At 58.3% G+C, this 22,402-nt stretch overlaps 1 protein-coding gene across 2 annotated transcripts in view; it reads right to left on the bottom strand.

Moving 5' to 3' along the window:
• LOC140405407 (nuclear receptor subfamily 4 group A member 1-like) overlaps positions 1-21,586 on the bottom strand; it is a 170,309-nt gene extending 148,723 nt beyond the window's left edge. For both annotated transcript variants that reach the window (XM_072493771.1, XM_072493772.1), the window contains exon 1: positions 21,348-21,586. The gene's annotated coding sequence lies outside the window, so the exon portion shown is untranslated. The remainder of the gene's footprint in view (positions 1-21,347) is intronic.
• Between the last annotated feature and the right edge of the window lie 816 nt (positions 21,587-22,402).

The following is a 22,402-nucleotide window of genomic DNA, read 5'->3' on the forward strand; positions in this document are numbered from 1 at the left end:
GAGAACACGCGGCGGGGTGGCCGGTAAATCCCGCTGGCCGCTGTCTCCGCTGCCGAAGAACACGCGGCAGAGTGGCCGGTAAATCCCGCTGGCCGCTGTCTCCGCTGCCGAAGAACACGCGGCGGGGTGGCCGGTAAATCCCGCTGGCCGCTGTCTCCACTGCCGAAGAACACGCGGCGGAGTGGCCGGTAAATCCCGCTGGCCGCTGTCTCCGCTGCCGGAGAACACGCGGCGGGGTGGCCGGTAAATCCCGCTGGCCGCTGTCTCCGCTGCCGAAGAACACGCGGCAGAGTGGCCGGTAAATCCCGCTGGCCGCTGTCTCCGCTGCCGAAGAACACGCGGCGGGGTGGCCGGTAAATCCCGCTGGCCGCTGTCTCCACTGCCGAAGAACACGCGGCGGGGTGGCCGGTAAATCCCGCTGGCCGCTCCCTCCGCTGCCGAAGAACACGCGGCGGAGTGGCCGGTAAATCCCGCTGGCCGCTGTCTCCGCTGCCGGAGAACACGCGGCGGGATGGCCGGTAAATCCCGCTGGCCGCTCCCTCCGCTGCCGAAGAACACGCGGCGGGGTGGCCGGTAAATCTCGCTGGCCGCTGTCTCCACTGCCGAAGAACACGCGGCAGGATGGCCGGTAAATCCCGCTGGCCGCTGTCTCCGCTGCCGAAGAACACGCGGCGGAGTGGCCGGTAAATCCCGCTGGCCGCTGTCTCCACTGCCGAAGAACACGCGGCGGGATGGCCGGTAAATCCCGCTGGCCGCTGTCGCCGCTGCCGAAGAACACGCGGCGGGATGGCCGGTAAATCCCGCTGGCCGCTGTCTCCGCTGCCGAAGAACACGCGGCGGAGTGGCCGGTAAATCCCGCTGGCCGCTGTCTCCACTGCCGAAGAACACGCGGCGGAGTGGCCGGTAAATCCCGCTGGCCGCTGTCTCCGCTGCCGAAGAACACGCGGCGGAGTGGCCGGTAAATCCCGCTGGCCGCTGTCTCCGCTGCCGATGAACACGCGGTGGGGTGGCCGGTAAATCCCGCCGGCCGCTGTCTCCGCTGCCGAAGAACACGCGGCGGAGTGGCCGGTAAATCCCGCTGGCCGCTGTCTCCACTGCCAAACAACACGCGGCGGGGTGGCCGATAAATCTCGCTGGCCGCTGTCTCCACTGCCGAAGAACACGCGGCGGAGTTGCCGGTAAATCCCGCTGGCCGCTCCCTCCACTGCCGAAGAACACGCGGCGGGGTGACCGGTAAATCCCGCTGGCCGCTGTCTCCGCTGCCGATGAACACGCGGCGGAGTGGCCGGTAAATCCCGCTGGCCGCTGTCTCCACTGCCGAAGAACACGCGGCGGAGACAGCGGCCGGTAAATCCCGCTGGCCGCTGTCTCCGCTGCCGGAGAACACGCGGCGGGGTGGCCGGTAAATCCCGCTGGCCGCTGTCTCCACTGCCGAAGAACACGCGGCGGAGTGGCCGGTAAATCCCGCTGGCCGCTGTCTCCGCTGCCGATGAACACGCGGCGGGGTGGCCGGTAAATCCCGCTGGCCGCTGTCTCCGCTGCCGGAGAACACGCGGCGGGGGGGCCGGTAAATCCCGCTGGCCGCTCCCTCCGCTGCCGAAGAACACGCGGCGGGGTGGCCGGTAAATCCCGCTGGCCGCTGTCTCCACTGCCGAAGAACACGCGGCGGGGTGGCCGGTAAATCCCGCTGGCCGCTGTCTCCACTGCCGAAGAACACGCGGCGGGGTGGCCGGTAAATCCCGCTGGCCGCTGTCTCCGCTGCCGGAGAACACGCGGCGGGGTGGCCGGTAAATCCCGCTGGCCGCTGTCTCCACTGCCGAAGAACACGCGGCGGAGTGGCCGGTAAATCCCGCTGGCCGCTGTCTCCACTGCCGAAGAACACGCGGCGGAGTGGCCGGTAAATCCCGCTGGCCGCTGTCTCCGCTGCCGAAGAACACGCGGCAGAGTGGCCGGTAAATCCCGCTGGCCGCTGTCTCCGCTGCCGAAGAACACGCGGCGGGGTGGCCGGTAAATCCCGCTGGCCGCTGTCTCCACTGCCGAAGAACACGCGGCGGGGTGGCCGGTAAATCCCGCTGGCCGCTCCCTCCGCTGCCGAAGAACACGCGGCGGAGTGGCCGGTAAATCCCGCTGGCCGCTCCCTCCGCTGCCGAAGAACACGCGGCGGGGTGGCCGGTAAATCTCGCTGGCCGCTGTCTCCACTGCCGAAGAACACGCGGCGGGATGGCCGGTAAATCCCGCTGGCCGCTGTCTCCGCTGCCGAAGAACACGCGGCGGGATGGCCGGTAAATCCCGCTGGCCGCTGTCTCCGCTGCCGAAGAACACGCGGCGGAGTGGCCGGTAAATCCCGCTGGCCGCTGTCTCCACTGCCGAAGAACACGCGGCGGGATGGCCGGTAAATCCCGCTGGCCGCTGTCTCCGCTGCCGAAGAACACGCGGCGGGACGGCCGGTAAATCCCGCTGGCCGCTGTCTCCGCTGCCGAAGAACACGCGGCGGGGTGACCGGTAAATCCCGCTGGCCGCTCCCTCCACTGCCGAAGAACACGCGGCGGAGTGGCCGGTAAATCCCGCTGGCCGCTGTCTCCACTGCCGAAGAACACGCGGCGGAGTGGCCGGCAAATCCCGCTGGCCGCTGTCTCCACTGCCGAAGAACACGCGGCGGAGTGGCCGGCAAATCCCGCTGGCCGCTGTCTCCACTGCCGAAGAACACGCGGCGGAGTGGCCGGTAAATCCCGCTGGCCGCTGTCTCCACTGCCGAAGAACACGCGGCGGAGTGGCCGGCAAATCCCGCTGGCCACTGTCTCCACTGCCGAAGAACACGCGGCGGAGTGGCCGGTAAATCCCGCTGGCCGCTGTCTCCACTGCCGAAGAACACGCGGCGGAGTGGCCGGTAAATCCCGCTGGCCGCTGTCTCCGCTGCCGAAGAACACGCGGCGGAGTGGCCGGTAAATCCCGCTGGCCGCTGTCTCCACTGCCGAAGAACACGCGGCGGAGTGGCCGGCAAATCCCGCTGGCAGCTGTCTCCACTGCCGAAGAACACGCGGCGGAGTGGCCGGTAAATCCCGCTGGCCGCTGTCTCCACTGCCGAAGAACACGCGGCGGAGTGGCCGGTAAATCCCGCGGGCCGCTCCCTCCGCTGCCGAAGAACACGCGGCGGAGTGGCCGGTAAATCACGCTGGCCGCTGCCTCCGTTGTCGAAGAACACGCGGCGGGGTGGCCGGTAAATCCCGCTGGCCGCTCCCTCCGCTGCCGGAGAACACGCGGCGGAGTGGCCGGTAAATCCCGCTGGCCGCTCCCTCCGCTGCCGAAGAACACGCGACGGGGTGGCCGGTAAATCCCGCTGGCCGCTCCCTCCGCTGCCGGAGAACACGCGGCGGAGTGGCCGGTAAATCCCGCTGGCCGCTGTCTCCACTGCCGAAGAACACGCGGCGGGGTGGCCGGTAAATCCCGCTGGCCGCTGTCTCCGCTGCCGAAGAACACGCGGCGGAGTGGCCGGTAAATCCCGCTGGCCGCTGTCTCCGCTGCCGAAGAACACGCGGCGGAGTGGTTGGTAAATCCCGCTGGCCGCTCCCTCCGCTGCCGAAGAACACGCGGCGGAGTGGCCGGTAAATCCCGCTGGCCGCTGTCTCCACTGCCGAAGAACACGCGGCGGGGTGGCCGGTAAATCCCGCTGGCCGCTGTCTCCGCTGCCGAAGAACACGCGGCGGGATGGCCGGTAAATCCCGCTGGCCGCTGTCTCCGCTGCCGAAGAACACGCGGCGGAGTGGCCGGTAAATCCCGCTGGCCGCTGTCTCCACTGCCGAAGAACACGCGGCGGGATGGCCGGTAAATCCCGCTGGCCGCTGTCTCCGCTGCCGAAGAACACGCGGCGGGACGGCCGGTAAATCCCGCTGGCCGCTGTCTCCGCTGCCGAAGAACACGCGGCGGGGTGACCGGTAAATCCCGCTGGCCGCTCCCTCCACTGCCGAAGAACACGCGGCGGAGTGGCCGGTAAATCCCGCTGGCCGCTGTCTCCACTGCCGAAGAACACGCGGCGGAGTGGCCGGCAAATCCCGCTGGCCGCTGTCTCCACTGCCGAAGAACACGCGGCGGAGTGGCCGGCAAATCCCGCTGGCCGCTGTCTCCACTGCCGAAGAACACGCGGCGGAGTGGCCGGCAAATCCCGCTGGCCGCTGTCTCCACTGCCGAAGAACACGCGGCGGAGTGGCCGGCAAATCCCGCTGGCCGCTGTCTCCACTGCCGAAGAACACGCGGCGGAGTGGCCGGCAAATCCCGCTGGCCGCTGTCTCCACTGCCGAAGAACACGCGGCGGAGTGGCCGGTAAATCCCGCTGGCCGCTGTCTCCGCTGCCGAAGAACACGCGGCGGAGTGGCCGGTAAATCCCGCTGGCCGCTGTCTCCACTGCCGAAGAACACGCGGCGGAGTGGCCGGCAAATCCCGCTGGCCGCTGTCTCCACTGCCGAAGAACACGCGGCGGAGTGGCCGGTAAATCCCGCTGGCCGCTGTCTCCACTGCCGAAGAACACGCGGCGGAGTGGCCGGTAAATCCCGCGGGCCGCTCCCTCCGCTGCCGAAGAACACGCGGCGGAGTGGCCGGTAAATCACGCTGGCCGCTGCCTCCGTTGTCGAAGAACACGCGGTGGGGTGGCCGGTAAATCACGCTGGCCGCTCCCTCCGCTGCCGGAGAACACGCGGCGGAGTGGCCGGTAAATCCCGCTGGCCGCTCCCTCCGCTGCCGAAGAACACGCGACGGGGTGGCCGGTAAATCCCGCTGGCCGCTCCCTCCGCTGCCGGAGAACACGCGGCGGAGTGGCCGGTAAATCCCGCTGGCCGCTGTCTCCACTGTCGAAGAACACGCGGCGGGGTGGCCGGTAAATCCCGCTGGCCGCTGTCTCCGCTGCCGAAGAACACGCGGCGGAGTGGCCGGTAAATCCCGCTGGCCGCTGTCTCCGCTGCCGAAGAACACGCGGCGGAGTGGCCGGTAAATCCCGCTGGCCGCTCCCTCCGCTGCCGAAGAACACGCGGCGGAGTGGCCGGTAAATCCCGCTGGCCGCTGTCTCCACTGCCGAAGAACACGCGGCGGGGTGGCCGGTAAATCCCGCTGGCCGCTGTCTCCACTGCCGAAGAACACGCGGCGGAGTGGCCGGTAAATCCCGCTGGCCGCTGTCTCCGCTGCCGAAGAACATGCGGCGGAGTGGCCGGTAAATCCCGCTGGCCGCTGTCTCCACTGCCGAAGAACACGCGGCGGAGTGGCCGGTAAATCCCGCTGGCCGCTGTCTCCACTGCCGGAGAACACGCGGCGTAGTGGCCGGTAAATCCCGCTGGCCGCTGCCTCCGTTGCCGAAGAACACGCGGCGGAGTGGCCGGTAAATCCCGCTGGCCGCTGTCTCCGCTGCCGAAGAACACGCGGCGGAGTGGCCGGTAAATCCCGCTGGCCGCTGCCTCCACTGCCGAAGAACACGCGGCGGGGTGGCCGGTAAATCCCACTGGCCGCTGTCTCCACTGCCGAAGAACACGCGGCGGAGTGGCCGGTAAATCCCGCTGGCCGCTGTCTCCGCTGCCGAAGAACACGCGGCGGGGTGGCCGGTAAATCCCGCTGGCCGCTCCCTCCGCTGCCAAAGAACACGCGGCGGAGTGACCGGTAAATCCCGCTGGCCGCTGTCTCCGTTGCCGAAGAACACGCGGCGGAGTGGCCGGTAAATCCCGCTGGCCGCTGCCTCCGTTGCCGAAGAACACGCGGCGGGGTGGCCGGTAAATCCCGCTGGCCGCTGTCTCCGCTGCCGAAGAACACGCGGCGGAGTGGCCGGTAAATCCCGCTGGCCGCTGTCTCCACTGCCGAAGAACACGCGGCGGAGTGGCCGGTAAATCCCGCTGGCTGCTGTCTCCGCTGCCGAAGAACACGCGGCGGGGTGGCCGGTAAATCCCGCTGGCCGCTGCCTCCGCTGCCGAAGAACACGCGGCGGGGTGGCCGGTAAATCCCGCTGGCCGCTGCCTCCGTTGCCGAAGAACACGCGGCGGGGTGGCCGGTAAATCCCGCTGGCCGCTGCCTCCGCTGCCGAAGAACACGCGGCGGAGTGGCCGGTAAATCCCGCTGGCCGCTGTCTCCGCTGCCGAAGAACACGCGGCGGGATGGCCGGTAAATCCCGCTGGCCGCTGTCTCCGCTGCCGAAGAACACGCGGCGGGGTGGCCGGTAAATCCCGCTGGCCGCTGTCTCCGTTGCCGAAGAACACGCGGCGGAGTGGCCGGTAAATCCCGCTGGCCGCTGTCTCCGTTGCCGAAGAACACGCGGCGGAGTGGCCGGTAAATCCCGCTGGCCGCTGTCTCCGCTGCCGAAGAACACGCGGCGGAGTGGCCGGTAAATCCCGCTGGCCGCTGTCTCCGCTGCCGAAGAACACGCGGCGGGGTGACCGGTAAATCCCGCTGGCCGCTGTCTCCGCTGCCGAAGAACACGCGGCGGGGTGGCCGGTAAATCCCGCTGGCCGCTGTCTCCGCTGCCGAAGAACACGCGGCGGAGTGGCCGGTAAATCCCGCTGGCCGCTGTCTCCACTGCCGAAGAACACGCGGCGGGGTGGCCGGTAAATCCCGCTGGCCGCTGTCTCCACTGCCGAAGAACACGCGGCGGGGTGGCCGGTAAATCCCGCTGGCCGCTGTCTCCGCTGCCGAAGAACACGCGGCGGAGTGGCCGGTAAATCTCGCTGGCCGCTGTCTCCGCTGCCGAAGAACACGCGGCGGAGTGGCCGGTAAATCCCGCTGGCCGCTGTCTCCACTGCCGAAGAACACGCGGCGGGGTGGCCGGTAAATCTCGCTGGCCGCTCCCTCCACTGCCGAAGAACACGCGGCGGAGTGGCCGGTAAATCTCGCTGGCCGCTGTCTCCGCTGCCGAAGAACACGCGGCGTGGTGGCCGGTAAATCCCGCTGGCCACTGTCTCCGCTGCCGATGAACACGCGGCGGAGTGGCCGGTAAATCCCGCTGGCCGCTGTCTCCGTTGCCGAAGAACACGCGGCGGAGTGGCCGGTAAATCCCGCTGGCCGCTGTCTCCACTGCCGAAGAACACGCGGCGGGGTGGCCGGTAAATCCCGCTGGCCGCTGTCTCCGCTGCCGAAGAACACGCGGCGGAGTGGCCGGTAAATCCCGCTGGCCGCTCCCTCCACTGCCGAAGAACACGCGGCGGAGTGGCCGGTAAATCCCGCTGGCCGCTGTCTCCACTGCCGAAGAACACGCGGCGGAGTGGCCGGTAAATCCCGCTGGCCGCTGTCTCCGCTGCCGAAGAACACGCGGCGGAGTGGCCGGTAAATCTCGCTGGCCGCTCCCTCCGCTGCCGAAGAACACGCGGCGGAGTGGCCGGTAAATCCCGCTGGCCGCTCCCTCCACTGCCGAAGAACACGCGGCGGAGTGGCCGGTAAATCCCGCTGGCCGCTGTCTCCACTGCCGAAGAACACGCGGCGGAGTGGCCGGTAAATCCCGCTGGCCGCTCCCTCCACTGCCGAAGAACACGCGGCGGAGTGGCCGGTAAATCCCGCTGGCCGCTGTCTCCACTGCCGAAGAACACGCGGCGGAGTGGCCGGTAAATCCCGCTGGCCGCTGTCTCCACTGCCGAAGAACACGCGGCGGGGAGGCCGGTAAATCCCGCTGGCCGCTGTCTCCGCTGCCGAAGAACACGCGGCGGAGTGGCCGGTAAATCCCGCTGGCCGCTGTCTCCGCTGCCGAAGAACACGCGGCGGGGTGGCCGGTAAATCCCGCTGGCCGCTGTCTCCGCTGCCGAAGAACACGCGGCGGAGTGGCCGGTAAATCCCGCTGGCCGCTGTCTCCGCTGCCGATGAACACGCGGCGGGGTGGCCGGTAAATCCCGCTGGCCGCTGCCTCCACTGCCGAAGAACACGCGGCGGAGTGGCCGGTAAATCCCGCTGGCCGCTGTCTCCGCTGCCGAAGAACACGCGGCGGAGTGGCCGGTAAATCCCGCTGGCCGCTGTCTCCGCTGCCGAAGAACACGCGGCGGAGTGGCCGGTAAATCCCGCTGGCCGCTGCCTCCGCTGCCGAAGAACACGCGGCGGAGTGGCCGGTAAATCCCGCTGGCCGCTGTCTCCACTGCCGAAGAACACGCGGCGGAGTGGCCGGTAAATCCCGCTGGCCGCTGTCTCCGCTGCCGAAGAACACGCGGCGGAGTGGCCGGTAAATCCCGCTGGCCGCTGTCTCCGCTGCCGAAGAACACGCGGCGGAGTGGCCGGTAAATCCCGCTGGCCGCTGTCTCCGCTGCCGAAGAACACGCGGCGGAGTGGCCGGTAAATCCCGCTGGCCGCTGCCTCCACTGCCGAAGAACACGCGGCGGAGTGGCCGGTAAATCCCGCTGGCCGCTGTCTCCACTGCCGAAGAACACGCGGCGGAGTGGCCGGTAAATCCCGCTGGCCGCTGTCTCCGCTGCCGAAGAACACGCGGCGGGGTGGCCGGTAAATCCCGCTGGCCGCTGTCTCCGCTGCCGAAGAACACGCGGCGGAGTGGCCGGTAAATCCCGCTGGCCGCTGTCTCCGCTGCCAAACAACACGCGGCGGAGTGGCCGGTAAATCCTGCTGGCCGCTGTCTCCGCTGCCAAACAACACGCGGCGGAGTGGCCGGTAAATCCCGCTGGCCGCTGTCTCCGCTGCCAAACAACACGCGGCGGAGTGGCCGGTAAATCCCGCTGGCCGCTGTCTCCGCTGCCGAAGAACACGCGGCGGAGTGGCCGGTAAATCCCGCTGGCCGCTGTCTCCGCTGCCGAAGAACACGCGGCGGAGTGGCCGGTAAATCCCGCTGGCCGCTCCCTCTGCTGCCGAAGAACACGCGGCGGAGTGGCCGGTAAATCCCGCTGGCCGCTGTCTCCGCTGCCGAAGAACACGCGGCGGAGTGGCCGGTAAATCCCGCTGGCCGCTCCCTCCACTGCTGAAGAACACGCGGCGGAGTGGCCGGTAAATCCCGCTGGCCGCTGTCTCCGCTGCCGAAGAACACGCGGCGGAGTGGCCGGTAAATCCCGCTGGCCGCTGTCTCCACTGCCGAAGAACACGCGGCGGAGTGGCCGGTAAATCCCGCTGGCCGCTGTCTCCACTGCCGAAGAACACGCGGCGGAGTGGCCGGTAAATCCCGCTGGCCGCTGTCTCCACTGCCGAAGAACAAGCGGCGGGGAGGCCGGTAAATCCCGCTGGCCGCTGTCTCCGCTGCTGAAGAACACGCGGCGGGGTGGCCGGTAAATCCCGCTGGCCGCTGTCTCCGCTGCCGAAGAACACACGGCGGAGTGGCCGGTAAATCCCGCTGGCCGCTCCCTCCGCTGCCGAAGAACACGCGGCGGAGTGGCCGGTAAATCCCGCTGGCCGCTGTCTCCACTGCCGAAGAACACGCGGCGGGGTGGCCGGTAAATCCCGCTGGCCGCTGCCTCCACTGCCGAAGAACACGCGGCGGAGTGGCCGGTAAATCCCGCTGGCCGCTGTCTCCGCTGCCGAAGAACACGCGGCGGGGTGGCCGGTAAATCCCGCTGGCCGCTGCCTCCGCTGCCGAAGAACACGCGGCGGAGTGGCCGGTAAATCCCGCTGGCCGCTGCCTCCACTGCCGAAGAACACGCGGCGGGGTGGCCGGTAAATCCCGCTGGCCGCTGTCTCCACTGCCGAAGAACACGCGGCGGGGTGGTCGGAGATCCCGCTGGCCGCTGTCTCCGCTGCCGAAGAACACGCGGCGGAGTGGCCGGTAAATGCCGCTGGCCGCTGTCTCCGCTGCCGAAGAACACGCGGCGGAGTGGCCGGTAAATCCCGCTGGCCGCTGTCTCCGCTGCCGAAGAACACGCGGCCGAGTGGCCGGTAAATGCCGCTGGCCGCTGTCTCCACTGCCGAAGAACACGCGGCGGAGTGGCCGGTAAATCCCGCTGGCCGCTGTCTCCGCTGCCGAAGAACACGCGGCGGAGTGGCCGGTAAATCCCGCTGGCCGCTGTCTCCACTGCCGAAGAACACGCGGCGGAGTGGCCGGTAAATCCCGCTGGCCGCTGTCTCCGCTGCCGAAGAACACGCGGCCGAGTGGCCGGTAAATGCCGCTGGCCGCTGTCTCCGCTGCCGAAGAACACGCGGCGGAGTGGCCGGTAAATCCCGCTGGCCGCTGTCTCCGCTGCCAAACAACACGCGGCGGGGTGGCCGGTAAATCCCGCTGGCCGCTGTCTCCGCTGCCAAACAACACGCGGCGGGGTGGCCGGTAAATCCCGCTGGCCGCTGTCTCCGCTGCCGAAGAACACGCGGCGGAGTGGCCGGCAAATCCCGCTGGCCGCTGTCTCCGCTGCCGAAGAACACGCTGCGGAGTGGCCGGTAAATCCCGCTGGCCGCTGTCTCCGCTGCCGAAGAACACGCGGCGGAGTGGCCGGTAAATCCCGCTGGCCGCTGTCTCCGTTGCCGAAGAACACGCGGCGGAGTGGCCGGTAAATCCCGCTGGCCGCTGCCTCCACTGCCGAAGAACACGCGGCGGGGTGGCCGGTAAATCCCGCTGGCCGCTGCCTCCGCTGCCGAAGAACACGCGGCGGAGTGGCCGGTAAATCCCGCTGGCCGCTGTCTCCGCTGCCGGAGAACACGCGGCGGAGTGGCCGGTAAATCCCGCTGGCCGCTGTCTCCGCTGCCGAAGAACACGCGGCGGAGTGGCCGGTAAATCCCGCTGGCCGCTGTCTCCACTGCCGAAGAACACGCGGCGGAGTGGCCGGTAAATCCCGCTGGCCGCTGCCTCCACTGCCGAAGAACACGCGGCGGAGTGGCCGGTAAATCCCGCTGGCCTCTGTCTCCACTGCCGAAGAACACGCGGCGGGGTGGCCGGTAAATCCCGCTGGCCGCTGTCTCCGCTGCCGAAGAACACGCGGCGGAGTGGCCGGTAAATCCCGCTGGCCGCTCCCTCCACTGCCGAAGAACACGCGGCGGGATGGCCGGTAAATCCCGCTGGCCGCTGTCTCCACTGCCGAAGAACACGCGGCGGAGTGGCCGGTAAATCTCGCTGGCCGCTGTCTCCGCTGCCGAAGAACACGCGGCGGGATGGCCGCTAAATCCCGCTGGCCGCTGTCTCCGCTGCCGAAGAACACGCGGAGGAGTGGCCGGTAAATCCCGCTGGCCGCTGTCTCCACTGCCGAAGAACACGCGGCGGGGTGGCCGGTAAATCCCGCTGGCCGCTGTCTCCGCTGCCGGAGAACACGCGGCGGAGTGGCCGGTAAATCCCGTTGGCCGCTGTCTCCGCTGCCGAAGAACACGCGGCACTAACCACTGTGCTGCTGTGCCGCCCTTTTTTGAATATCTGAATTCTTCATAAATGTTACGAGAGTTTCTGAATCCCATTTTCAGGCAGTGAGTTGAGGTCCAAACTCCCACCGGCCTCCAGGTGGAAACGTTTCTCCTCAACTCCCCTCTTCTACCTCTACCTTAAATTTATGCCCCCTAGTTATTGACCCCTGTCCTAATGGATAAAGGTCCTTCCAATCCTCCTATCTATGCCCCTCATAATCTTAGACACCTCTATCAGGTCCCCTCTCAACCTTCGCTGCGCCAAGGAAAACAGCCCCAGCCTATCCAGTCTCTCCTCATAGCTCAGACCCTCCCATCCCAGGCAACATCCTGGTGAATCTCCTCGGTACCCTCTCCAGTGCGATCACATCCTTTTTATAATGACCAGTACGGCACGCAGCACCCCCGCTGTGGCCTAACCAGTGGGTTTTTTTGCATTTTGTTTTACAGCTTCATGTTTTATTAGTTGCACTCCTGGAGAAAGGAGATATTTTTGTCTGTTTTGCACTTGATAACCCTGATGCAACCCAGTGACTCGTTGGTTATTTAGAACAGGGAGATTAATTTATTTCTAAACTGGGGTATTGAGATCCCTGTGGTTAGGTTGACTCAACAGCAACCTGGGTGTTATCAATGACACACCAACACCCACTGCCAGCATGTACAGAAATAGGTCAAAAACGAGTATCGCCGTTCTATCCGCATGTGATATTATTAAACGGTGGAATGCTTTCTCACTTTTGACACCCAGGAACATCAACAGGCCACGCCTGGGTCAACTAAAAATGGGGATCGAAACGAGGACCGTCCTACTCCAATTTTTTGGGCAGTAAATCCCACTGCACTATATTCAGGGTGAAGTGCTTCATAAAACCAAAATGAAAGACCGACTACGATGAAGGAATGTCAGCAGGGCGATTTGAAGTAAATCCTCAGATAGGCCTGTCAGCATCTGAGGGGAGCGAAGCAAGGTTAACGTTTGGGGTCAATGACCTTGCACTGGAACTCAGCATCGACCTGAAAGGTTGACTCCAATTCACTTCACACAAGCTCCCCGACTTACATTTGATATAGGAGCAGAGAAGTAGGCCATTCAGCCCCTCTCCGCCATTCGATGAGATCGTCGTTGAACTGCTTGCATTTCAAGTTCTACGTTTCCACCTACCCTCCGATTAACATCGATTCCCTCATTGAACAAGAATCTCTCTACTTCCGCCTTAAAAATATTCAGTGACCCCGCCTCCACCGCCTTCTGAGGCAGAGAATTCCAGAGTCGCACAGCCCTCCTGAACATTTCCAGCATTTTCTGTTTTTGTGACAGATTCCCAGAATCTGCAGTACTTTGTTCTTGCATGAGAGCAATTTGGAGTACTGGCACAATATTGCATCCAACGACATAACACTGTTTCAGTCAAAATGGCTTCCAAATGATAAATTCAAAGTGAAGCCAACATTTCTTTTTAAAAAAGGCACAAACCTCACCCAGCAGTTTGCCTATAAAGGTTACAGCGACTTCAACAACAACAAGCTGCATACATATGCAGGGTTACGGGGATAGGGTGGAGGATTGGGCCTAGGTAGGGTGCTCTTTTGGACAGTCGGTGCAGACTCAATGGGCCACAAGGCGTCCTTCTGCACTGTAGAGATTCCTTTCTATGATTCTATATAGCACCTTTCATACAGTGGAGCACCAAATACGCCTTCACAGGAGCATTATCAAATAAAATTGGATGGTAGCATAGTGGTGAGCACTGTTGCTTCACAGCGCCAGGGTCCCAGGTTTGATTCCCCGCTGGGTCACTGTCTGTGTGGAGTCTGCACGTTGTCTGCGTGGGTTTCCTCCGGGTGCTCCGGTTTCCTCCCACAAGTCCCGAAAGACGTGCTGTTAGGTGAATTGGACATTCTGAATCCTCCCTCTGTGACCCGAACAGGCGCCGGAATAGAATCATAGAATCATAGAAGTTTACAGCATGGAAACAGGCCCTTCGGCCCAACCAGTCCATGCCGCCCAGTTTTTACCATTAAGCTAGTCCCAGTTGCCCGCACTTGGCCCATAACCCTCTATACCCATCTTACCCATGTAACTATCTAAATGCTTTTTAAAAGACACAATTGTACCCGCCTCTACTACTACCTCTGGCAGCCCATTCCAGACACTCACTACCCTCTGAGTGAAGAAATTGCCCCTCCGGGCCCTTCTGAATCTCTCCCCTCTCACCTTAAACCTATGCCCTCTAGTTTTAGACTCCCCTACCTTTGGGAAAAGATGTTGACTATCTACCTTATCTATGCCCCTCATTATTTTATAGACCTCTATAAGATCACCCCTAAGCCTCCTACGCTCCAGGGAAAAAAGTCCCAGTCTATCCAGCCTCTCCTTATAACTCAAACCATCAAGTCCCGGCAACATCCTAGTAAATCTTTTCTGCACTCTTTCTAGTTTAATAATATCCTTTCTATAATAGGGTGACCAGAACTGCACACAGTATTCCAAGTGTGGCCGTACCAATGTCTTGTACAACTTCAACAAGACGTCCCAACTCCTGTATTCAATGTTCTGACCAATGAAACCAAGCATGCCGAATGCCTTCTTCACCACCCTGTCCACCTGCGACTCCACCTTCAAGGAGCTATGAACCTGTACTCCTAGATCTTTTTGTTCTATAACTCTCCCCAACGCCATACCATTAACTGAGTAGGTCCTGGCCTGATTCGATCTGCCAAAATGCATCACCTCACATTTATCTAAATTAAACTCCATCTGCCATTCGTCGGCCCACTGGCCTAATTGATCAAGATCCCGTTGCAATCCTAGATAACCTTCTTCACTATCCACTGTGCCACCAATCTTGGTGGCATCTGCAAACTTACTAACCATGCCTCCTAAATTCTCATCCAAATCATTAATATAAATCACAAATAACAGTGGACCCGATCCCGGAGGCACACCACTGGTCACAGGCCTCCAGTTTGAAAAACAACCCTCTACAACCACCCTCTGTCTTCTGTCGTCCAACCAATTTTGAATCCAATTGGCAACCTCACCCTGGATCGCGTGAGCTTTAACCTTCTGCAACAACCTACCATGCGGTACCTTGTCAAAGGCTTTGCTAAAGTCCGTGTAGACAACGTCTACTGCACTGCCCTCATCTACCTTCTTGGTCACCCCCTCAAAAAACTCAATCAAATTTGTGAGACATGATTTTCCACGCACAAAGCCATGCTGACTGCCCCGAATCAGTCCTTGTCTCTCTAAATGCTTGTAGATCCTGTCTCTCAGAATACCTTCTAGCAACTTACCTACTACAGACGTTAGGCTCACCGGTCTGTAGTTCCCAGGCTTTTCCCTGCTGCCCTTCTTAAACAAAGGCACAACATTCGCCACTCTCCAATCTTCAGGCACCACTGTGGCTGCCGATGATTCAAATATCTCTGTTAGGGGACCCGCAATTTCCTCCCTAGCCTCCCACAACATCCTGGGATACATTTCATCAGGTCCCGGGGATTTATCTACCTTGATGCGCTTTAAGACTTCTAGCACCTCCTCCTCTGTAATATGCAATAATAGGCGACGAGGGGATTTTCACAGTAACTTCATTGCAGTGTTAATGTAAGCCTACTTGTGACAATAAAGATTATTATTACAAGAAGAGATATTGGGGCACGGGATCAAAAGCTTGGTCCAAAAGTAGGTTTGAGGAGTGTTTTAAAAGGAGGAAAGACACAAGGCGGGATTCACCGTCGGCCGACACTGAGATCGCGAAACGCAATTGGACGGAAAATTGCCTCCAATGACAAAATCGCGGTAGGTGCCTGTTTGACGCCAAATTGGGATCCCTCCGGCACCCCAAAAATGGCGTAAATGTGTCGCTCGCCACATGGCGTTTATTCTCCGGAGGCCTCCGCGATTCACCGCCTCCGATGGGCCGAGTTCCAGGTGGCGAGGTTCACTTGTGCTCTCAGCGGTCGGGAATCCGGTGTGACGGCTGCGGATTGTGTCCAGGCCGCCACAGTTGGCCGGGAGCCGTGCTGCTGGCTGGGGGGGCGCTTCCGCGAGGGCTTGGGGAACTGGTGGGGCTGGCCAGGGGGTGGTCCTTTTGGGCTGTATTGTACAGCGTGACCGCTGCAGGTCGTCGCCGTGCGAATGCGCGACCATGGACCCGGCCATTCTCTGGCCGTTTTGGGGGCGGAAGCCGGGAGTTTTCCTTGGTGCCGCTGCTAGCTCCTCACCAGTCCCAGAATCGGTGAAGGTTCGCCGCCGATTGTGGCGTCGTAGAACGCCACAGTTCCCACGCCGCCATCAGCACTTAGCCGCAGAAACGGAGAATCCAGCCCACAGACCTTCAGGGCCTGAACAGTTGAAGGCATGGAGCAATTAAAATCAATCGCTCCCTGCGTCGTTCCATCTACCTCGTGAATGAAGGATGTTCATTGACATGAGCTAATAGCCGCTGTCATGTTAAGAGGAATCCTGACACCGATACTTCTTTCCCGGCCGGACGACAGCCAGGGCGTCTCTCATTGTTTACTCCTCTGGATACACCCCTCACCTCAGAAAAAGCTTGCTAAATCCAAGTTTGTGTTTCATTTCATTCAATGAAAAACCTGCTGCTTCTGCAAGAAAGCATTACGGTGCGTTAACCAGAGAAAGAAATGTGCTCCAATGGAAAGATTCTTCAGAGTTTCCCAGTGCTCCTGATCTGACCCCACATGAGCAGGGGTGGCGGGGGGCAGGGAGGGGGGGCGGAGTATAATGGGACACTCATGGGACACACGGATGGAAGTCGCAAAACAGGCAGTATCATGGAGACCGCCCATTATGTGCCTGCCCATTGTCACTTACTTTGATACAGCTAAATATCGGCCATGTCACAAAGCAGTGACTTCCCTCCCGGCCCCGCCCATATCCAATGCCACCCTCACTGCATTTCAAATGTGCAATGTTTTCAATCGCTCCAAACAATTCATGACCAATCTCACATTGCCCTTTCACCAGCACACAGGTTGGGGAATGTCTCACAAGCCTATTCGCCGAACTTGACATTCTCCACCACACATTTAGTATCAAGGTTGGCAAGGGGCTGCAGTGGGTGAGTGGGGACGGGGCAATTCTTTTAAACCTAGGGATACAACACTATCACACCGTATGCTTCAATAAGAATCCTCCTCATTGGGATCCATTTATATTTTCAGTACACACCATGACAGTTGTAGAGATTTTTGTTTCCTGACTTGGGAATATATCGGCCACTTCTTCACTGTCGCTGGTTCAAAATTCTGGAACTCCCTCCCTAACAGCACAGTGGGTGTACCTACACCACATGGACTGCAGCAGCTCAAGAAGGCAGCTCACCACCACCTTCTCAAGGGGCAATTAGGGATGGGCAACAAATGCTGGTCGAGCCAGCGACGCCCACATCCCGTAAGTGAATTTTGTCCGCTTTGAAATTCATACTTTGCTCTCTCATAGTTCCATCCACATCAATCATTCTCACCAGCCCACTTTGCACCTTTCTCTTGCTCCCCCTACCCAACCCTCAATCCCACTTTTCTTATGTTTCTCTGAGGTGTTCATCAATCGGAGATGGGTGGAGATTCTGATTAAATCTGACACAGGGTCTTTTGCAAAGTATTCGTATTCAGGTGCCCAGAGTCCTGGTGTGCACTTCCAACATTCTCGAGTTTCATTTCAGGTTCCCAAGATCAGCATTGATGCTATTTTAAGTCCTCACCCCTTTGTCCCTCTTTGGCAATACCCAATATTGCGTTTGATAAGGTTCCCCATGGTAGGCTATTGCAGAAAATACGGAGGCTGGGGATTGAGGGTGATTTAGAGATGTGGATCAGAAATTGGCTAGCTGAAAGAAGACAGAGGGTGGTGGTTGATGGGAAATGTTCAGAATGGAGTTCAGTCACAAGTGGAGTACCACAAGGATCTGTTCTGGGGCCGTTGCTGTTTCTCATTTTTATCAATGACCTAGAGGAAGGCGCAGAAGGGTGGGTGAGTAAATTTGCAGACGACACTAAAGTCGGTGGTGTTGTCAACAGTGTGGAAGGATGTAGCAGGTTACAGAGGGATATAGATAAGCTGCAGAGCTGGGCTGAGAGGTGGCAAATGGAGTTTAATGTAGAGAAGTGTGAGGTGATTCACTTTGGAAGGAATAACAGGAATGCGGAATATTTGGCTAATGGTAAAGTTCTTGGAAGTGTGGATGAGCAGAGGGATCTAGGTGTCCATGTACATAGATCCCTGAAAGTTGCCACCCAGGTTGATAGGGTTGTGAAGAAGGCCTATGGAGTGTTGGCCTTTATTGGTAGAGGGATTGAGTTTCGGAGTCGGGAGGTCATGTTGCAGCTGTACAAAACTCTGGTGCGGCCGCATTTGGAGTATTGCGTACAGTTCTGGTCACCGCATTATCGGAAGGACGTGGAGGCTTTGGAGCGGGTGCAGAGGAGATTTACCAGGATGTTGCCTGGTATGGAGGGAAAATCTTATGAGGAAAGGCTGATGGACTTGATGTTGTTTTCGTTGGAGAGAAGAAGGTTAAGAGGAGACTTAACAGAGGCATACAAAATGATCAGGGGGTTAGATAGGGTGGACAGTGGGAGCCTTCTCCCGCGGATGGAAATGGCTGGCACGAGGGGACATAGCCTTAAACTGAGGGGTAATAGATATAGGACGGAGGTCAGAGGTAGGTTCTTTACGCAAAGAGTAGTGAGGCCGTGGAATGCCCTACCTGCTACAGTAGTGAACTCGCCAACATTGAGGGCATTTAAAAGTTTATTGGATAAACATATGGATGATAATGGCATAGTGTAGGTTAGATGGCTTTTGTTTCGGTGCAACATCGTGGGCCGAAGGGCCTGTACTGCGCTGTATTGTTCTATGTTCTATGTTCTATGTTCAGTGTAATATATTGAGCCCAATGGCCCAAGAAAGCAGGAAAAGTCCTTTGCAATTGTTGCAAATGACACCAGGGAACGCCAGTCAAATGTGGCAACATGCCAGGGGTGTGTGCAGGTTTGCGCCTGCAGTCCCGCTTCCATGCCTTTCCCCGGGCCAGATGGCCCATCAGCCCAGCAGTATGGTTCCTGGGACAAGGTGAGCCATCCTGCACCCCCCACAATGGTGCATGTTGTAACACAGCGGCAGAGTTTGTTGTTGGTTAGGGAGGGACTGTGGTGGTAGCAAAAGAAAATCACATCAACAATAAATAAAAACCGACCAAATGGCCCATAGCTGGCTGGAGAGCGTGGGCATTGCACCATCGGAGTTAAACGTTCTCCCTCACCCTGCAGCTCGAAAAAGATTCAGCGGTACAAATGGGCGAGCCGTCAACGACAGCAACTTCCAGTAATTCCTAACTTACGGGCAATCCCTCCCTTGCCTTGCTGCATGCCCACTTTCCACATAGTAAGAAAGACTGAGTGCATTGAAACCCAGTGTCGTCATGGCAGCAAATCCTGAGCCAATGCATTTTGCGAATGGCATATTTTCAACGACTCAGCACTTTTAAATCAAGTCCTTATTTTGTCGTCAATAAAACCTTTTAAAAATAAATAAAAGCAAAATACTGCAGATGCTGGAAATCTGAAATAAAAACAGGGAATGCTGGATAAATTCAGCCAGTCTGGCAGCCTCTGCGGAGAGAGAAACCGAGTTAACATTTTCTTTAACTCTGTTTCTCTCTATGGGGTGGCACGGTGGTGCAGTGGTTAGCACTGCTGCCTCACGGCGCTGAGAACGCAGGTTCGATCCCGGCCCCGGGTCACTGTCCGTGTGGAGTCTCATCCCCACAACCCAAAGATGTGCAGGGTAGGTGGATTGGCCGCGCTGAATTGCCCCTTCATCGGAAAAAAATAATTGGGTACTCTAAATTTTTTTTAACCTGTCTCTCTCTCCACAGATGCTGCCAGACCTGCTTAGCTAATCCAGCATTTTCTGTCGTTTAAAAATAAATGTCAGCGCTATAGATGAGATGAGATGAGGAGAATTATTTTCTCTGGAACTCTCTTCCTCAGAAGGCAGTGGGAGCAGACTCTTTGAATATTTTTACGGCTGAGCTAGATAGATTCTTGATAAACAAGAGGGGGTTAAAGATTATTGGGGGGGGTTGAGGCGGGGTTGAGGTTACACTCAGATCAGCCACGATCTTATTGATTGGCAAAACAGACTTGAGGGGCCGAATGGCCTCCTGCCCCCAATTCGTATGTTCGTAAAGCCTTTTCCCCAGGCATTCTGCAAATCACATACCCTGGATTTAACCTCAGCTATTTCCACTCAAATTTAGTTGCCTGATTAATTTTTGTATTTCGAAACATGTTTTAGAAATCAGTTAGGTAGACGGACATGTCCTTTTGTTTTTGAAACTTTTAATCAGTTATATGGGTTGGAAGAACAACATTCTGGCACTATCACATTCACAATCCTAAACAACAGTACTCCTGGTTACCTTCCATTGTTTCAACTGGTGTAGAATTCTATTCGCCAGTTGATTGCGAATACAATTATTACATTGTTCTCCCTCTCTTTTCCATACCAGAATTGGAGATGTTGTTCAAGGTGGTTTTGATGGCACAGTGTTCACTAACTGTTAAGCTCAACAGGCTGGGTTAGATCCTTAGTCTGCATGGATTCTTAGCTGGATGGAGTTGAATGTCAGAATTGGTCTCAACTGTCCTGAGGGAAGGGCAGAGAGCAGCCAGCAATTCCACCAGAGTAACAAATCCTCATGAAATAAACTAAGGGACACTCCAACCGGGGGGGCCGTTGGGTCGGGTGGGTGTTGGAGGAGGGCATTCAACATGAGAGGGGGCTGAGGAAGGACAGGGCTTGAGACAATATTAGTCGGGTGGGGTGCAGGGATTAAAATCAATTGAAGATAATATTGTAACTCAATCTCTCCGTTGGCTCATTCACTCACTTGCAGTCCCACTCGAATCAGTCAAACTCGCCCTGGGTCGGTCTCCCACAGGCTGCCCCAGAAATATGGGGCAGGACAGCATCTCCTTCAGGGGCAAACTGTCAAAACAAGGGATTGTCCCTGAAAATAAGGGGCAGTTTGGTCACCTTGGTTCCCACTGCTGTCGCTCCCTGCATGGGTGGGCGCCAAGCAAGGGCAGAATTGGCTATTGGCACGATGCCACTTCTGCCTGAATGCCCATCGACGCCCACCGCCTCGGGCTCGCAAATAGCCACTTGGGTGAGGCAGACAGGAGATCAACCAGTCCCCCAAGGAACAGCCAACACAGCCTGTGTCACTGCCTTCAGGAGAAAGCAGGAAAGGAAGAAATCCTTTTACCAAAGAGCCTGTCTAAAAATAAGACCACTGATTCACCTCCGGCACATCTCAATGATCTCTGACCTGTCCCACAGCTGTTCCAGAAACCACCTCACTGAAGATTTCAATGCCTTTGAAAGTCGTGAGGAATAAAAATCCTGCCATTGCAGCAATGCATTTCCACAACTTTTAAGAGCATAAAAACGAACAGTTGTTCCTACCCAGGGGAGTAGGCACAGGGGCAATAGACCCGCCAATGCCCCAACATTCGAATGCAACTGACATGCAGAACTTGAGAGCTTTGCTACTCCTAGCAACTATCAATTCGGAGCTGCTGTCCCTCTCTCTTGTCCGGGTCATTAATATTGCAAAATCCCACACTCCCCGCCGGCTGAGGGGGCGAGTCCTGCACAACCTTCCGAGCCCAAACACAAGAGGAGTTCTCCCCACATCTGAAGCAAGCCTGCTTTCTTCGAATGACATCTGACAAGTCTATACACAAAACGCATGCATCTACAAACACAGGAGCAAATGAAAACCTCTTGTGCAATAACACTCAAAACATGCCAAGAATACAACAGGCTGCGAGTTCGACTTGTCATTTTTTTTTACTTTGAAACAGTTGTAAACAGCAAGAAACACAAAACAAGATTAAAATAAGTGGAAAGCACACATCTTTAAACATTGCTTTGTTCCTGGTACTCAAAGTAAAAACAGATTGATGTCCCTCCAGATGTAAATTCATAATATATTTTTGAAAAACAAAAAATCAATCAGAAAGCAAGTTATATTTGCAATACATACCTGATTGTAATTTATGTGCACTTATATCTTTTGGGTTTTTTTAAGAATCCAGATCAAAGTGATGCATAGAAATAGTTTGTTTTAAAACCTTCCCACCCCCCCAAAAAAAATAAAAATCCCAGTGGATGACTTCGGTTGTACAGTAATGCAGCGGTTAGCATCAGGTTTGAAGCCACCTGCAAGAGCTGCCGTGGATTTCCAGCGAGTTTTATTTTTTGTTTGCAACCTCCCTCACTGACTGACAGCCTCCAGCTTCTGGGAATCTCTCTTGTCAATGTCACTTGTAATGAACTATCCATTACGTCTGGGGAGGGCGGACCTGCTCCTATTGGTCAGCCGCCCAGCCTGTGGGCGGCACCCCGACTGGGAATGGAGCCAATGGCTGACGTGCGCGGAGCTCCATTGACGCACAGGAGGTGGCTAAATATAGTGGCAAGGTGAGCTGCTGGAATCTGTGGGAAAGAGGATGTCCCGCGATGCCACCTGCACTTAAAGCAACTATATTTAGACCCCCATGTGTTATCTGCCGTGGCAGAAAGAAATGCAAACATCACTTTAGGGTGGGGGTTGCCTTTGTTCAAAGAGAGAAAACACACACAAGGCTGGATATACGCAAGCAAGTGTAAGAGAGTTCAGGTCGATTACTTTTGTTTTTAAAAACATTCATTCATGAGATGATGGGCGTCTCCACCTCTCTCCAATTCTGAAGCAGTCACGCTTTTTCTTCTTTATTCAATCAGAGGATATGGGTGTTCCCGACAAAGCTACCGCTTGTTGCTCATTTGTCCTTGTTACTGTGAGTCACGTTGAATCCCTACAGTGCAGAAAAAGGCCATTCGGCCCATCGAGTCTGCTTTGGCCCTCCAAAAGAGCACTTTTACCGAGGCTACCCGCCCCCCGCCCCGCCTCTGCCCTATCCCCATAACCATGTATTGATCATGGCTAATCCACCTAACCTGCACGTCTTTGGACACTAAGGGACAATTAAACATGGCCAATCCACCTAACCTGCACATCTTTGCACACTAAGGGACAATTGATCATGGCCAATCCAC

Source organism: Scyliorhinus torazame, chromosome X (genome assembly GCF_047496885.1).
Source record: "Scyliorhinus torazame isolate Kashiwa2021f chromosome X, sScyTor2.1, whole genome shotgun sequence".
Classification (NCBI taxonomy): Eukaryota; Metazoa; Chordata; class Chondrichthyes; order Carcharhiniformes; family Scyliorhinidae; genus Scyliorhinus; species Scyliorhinus torazame.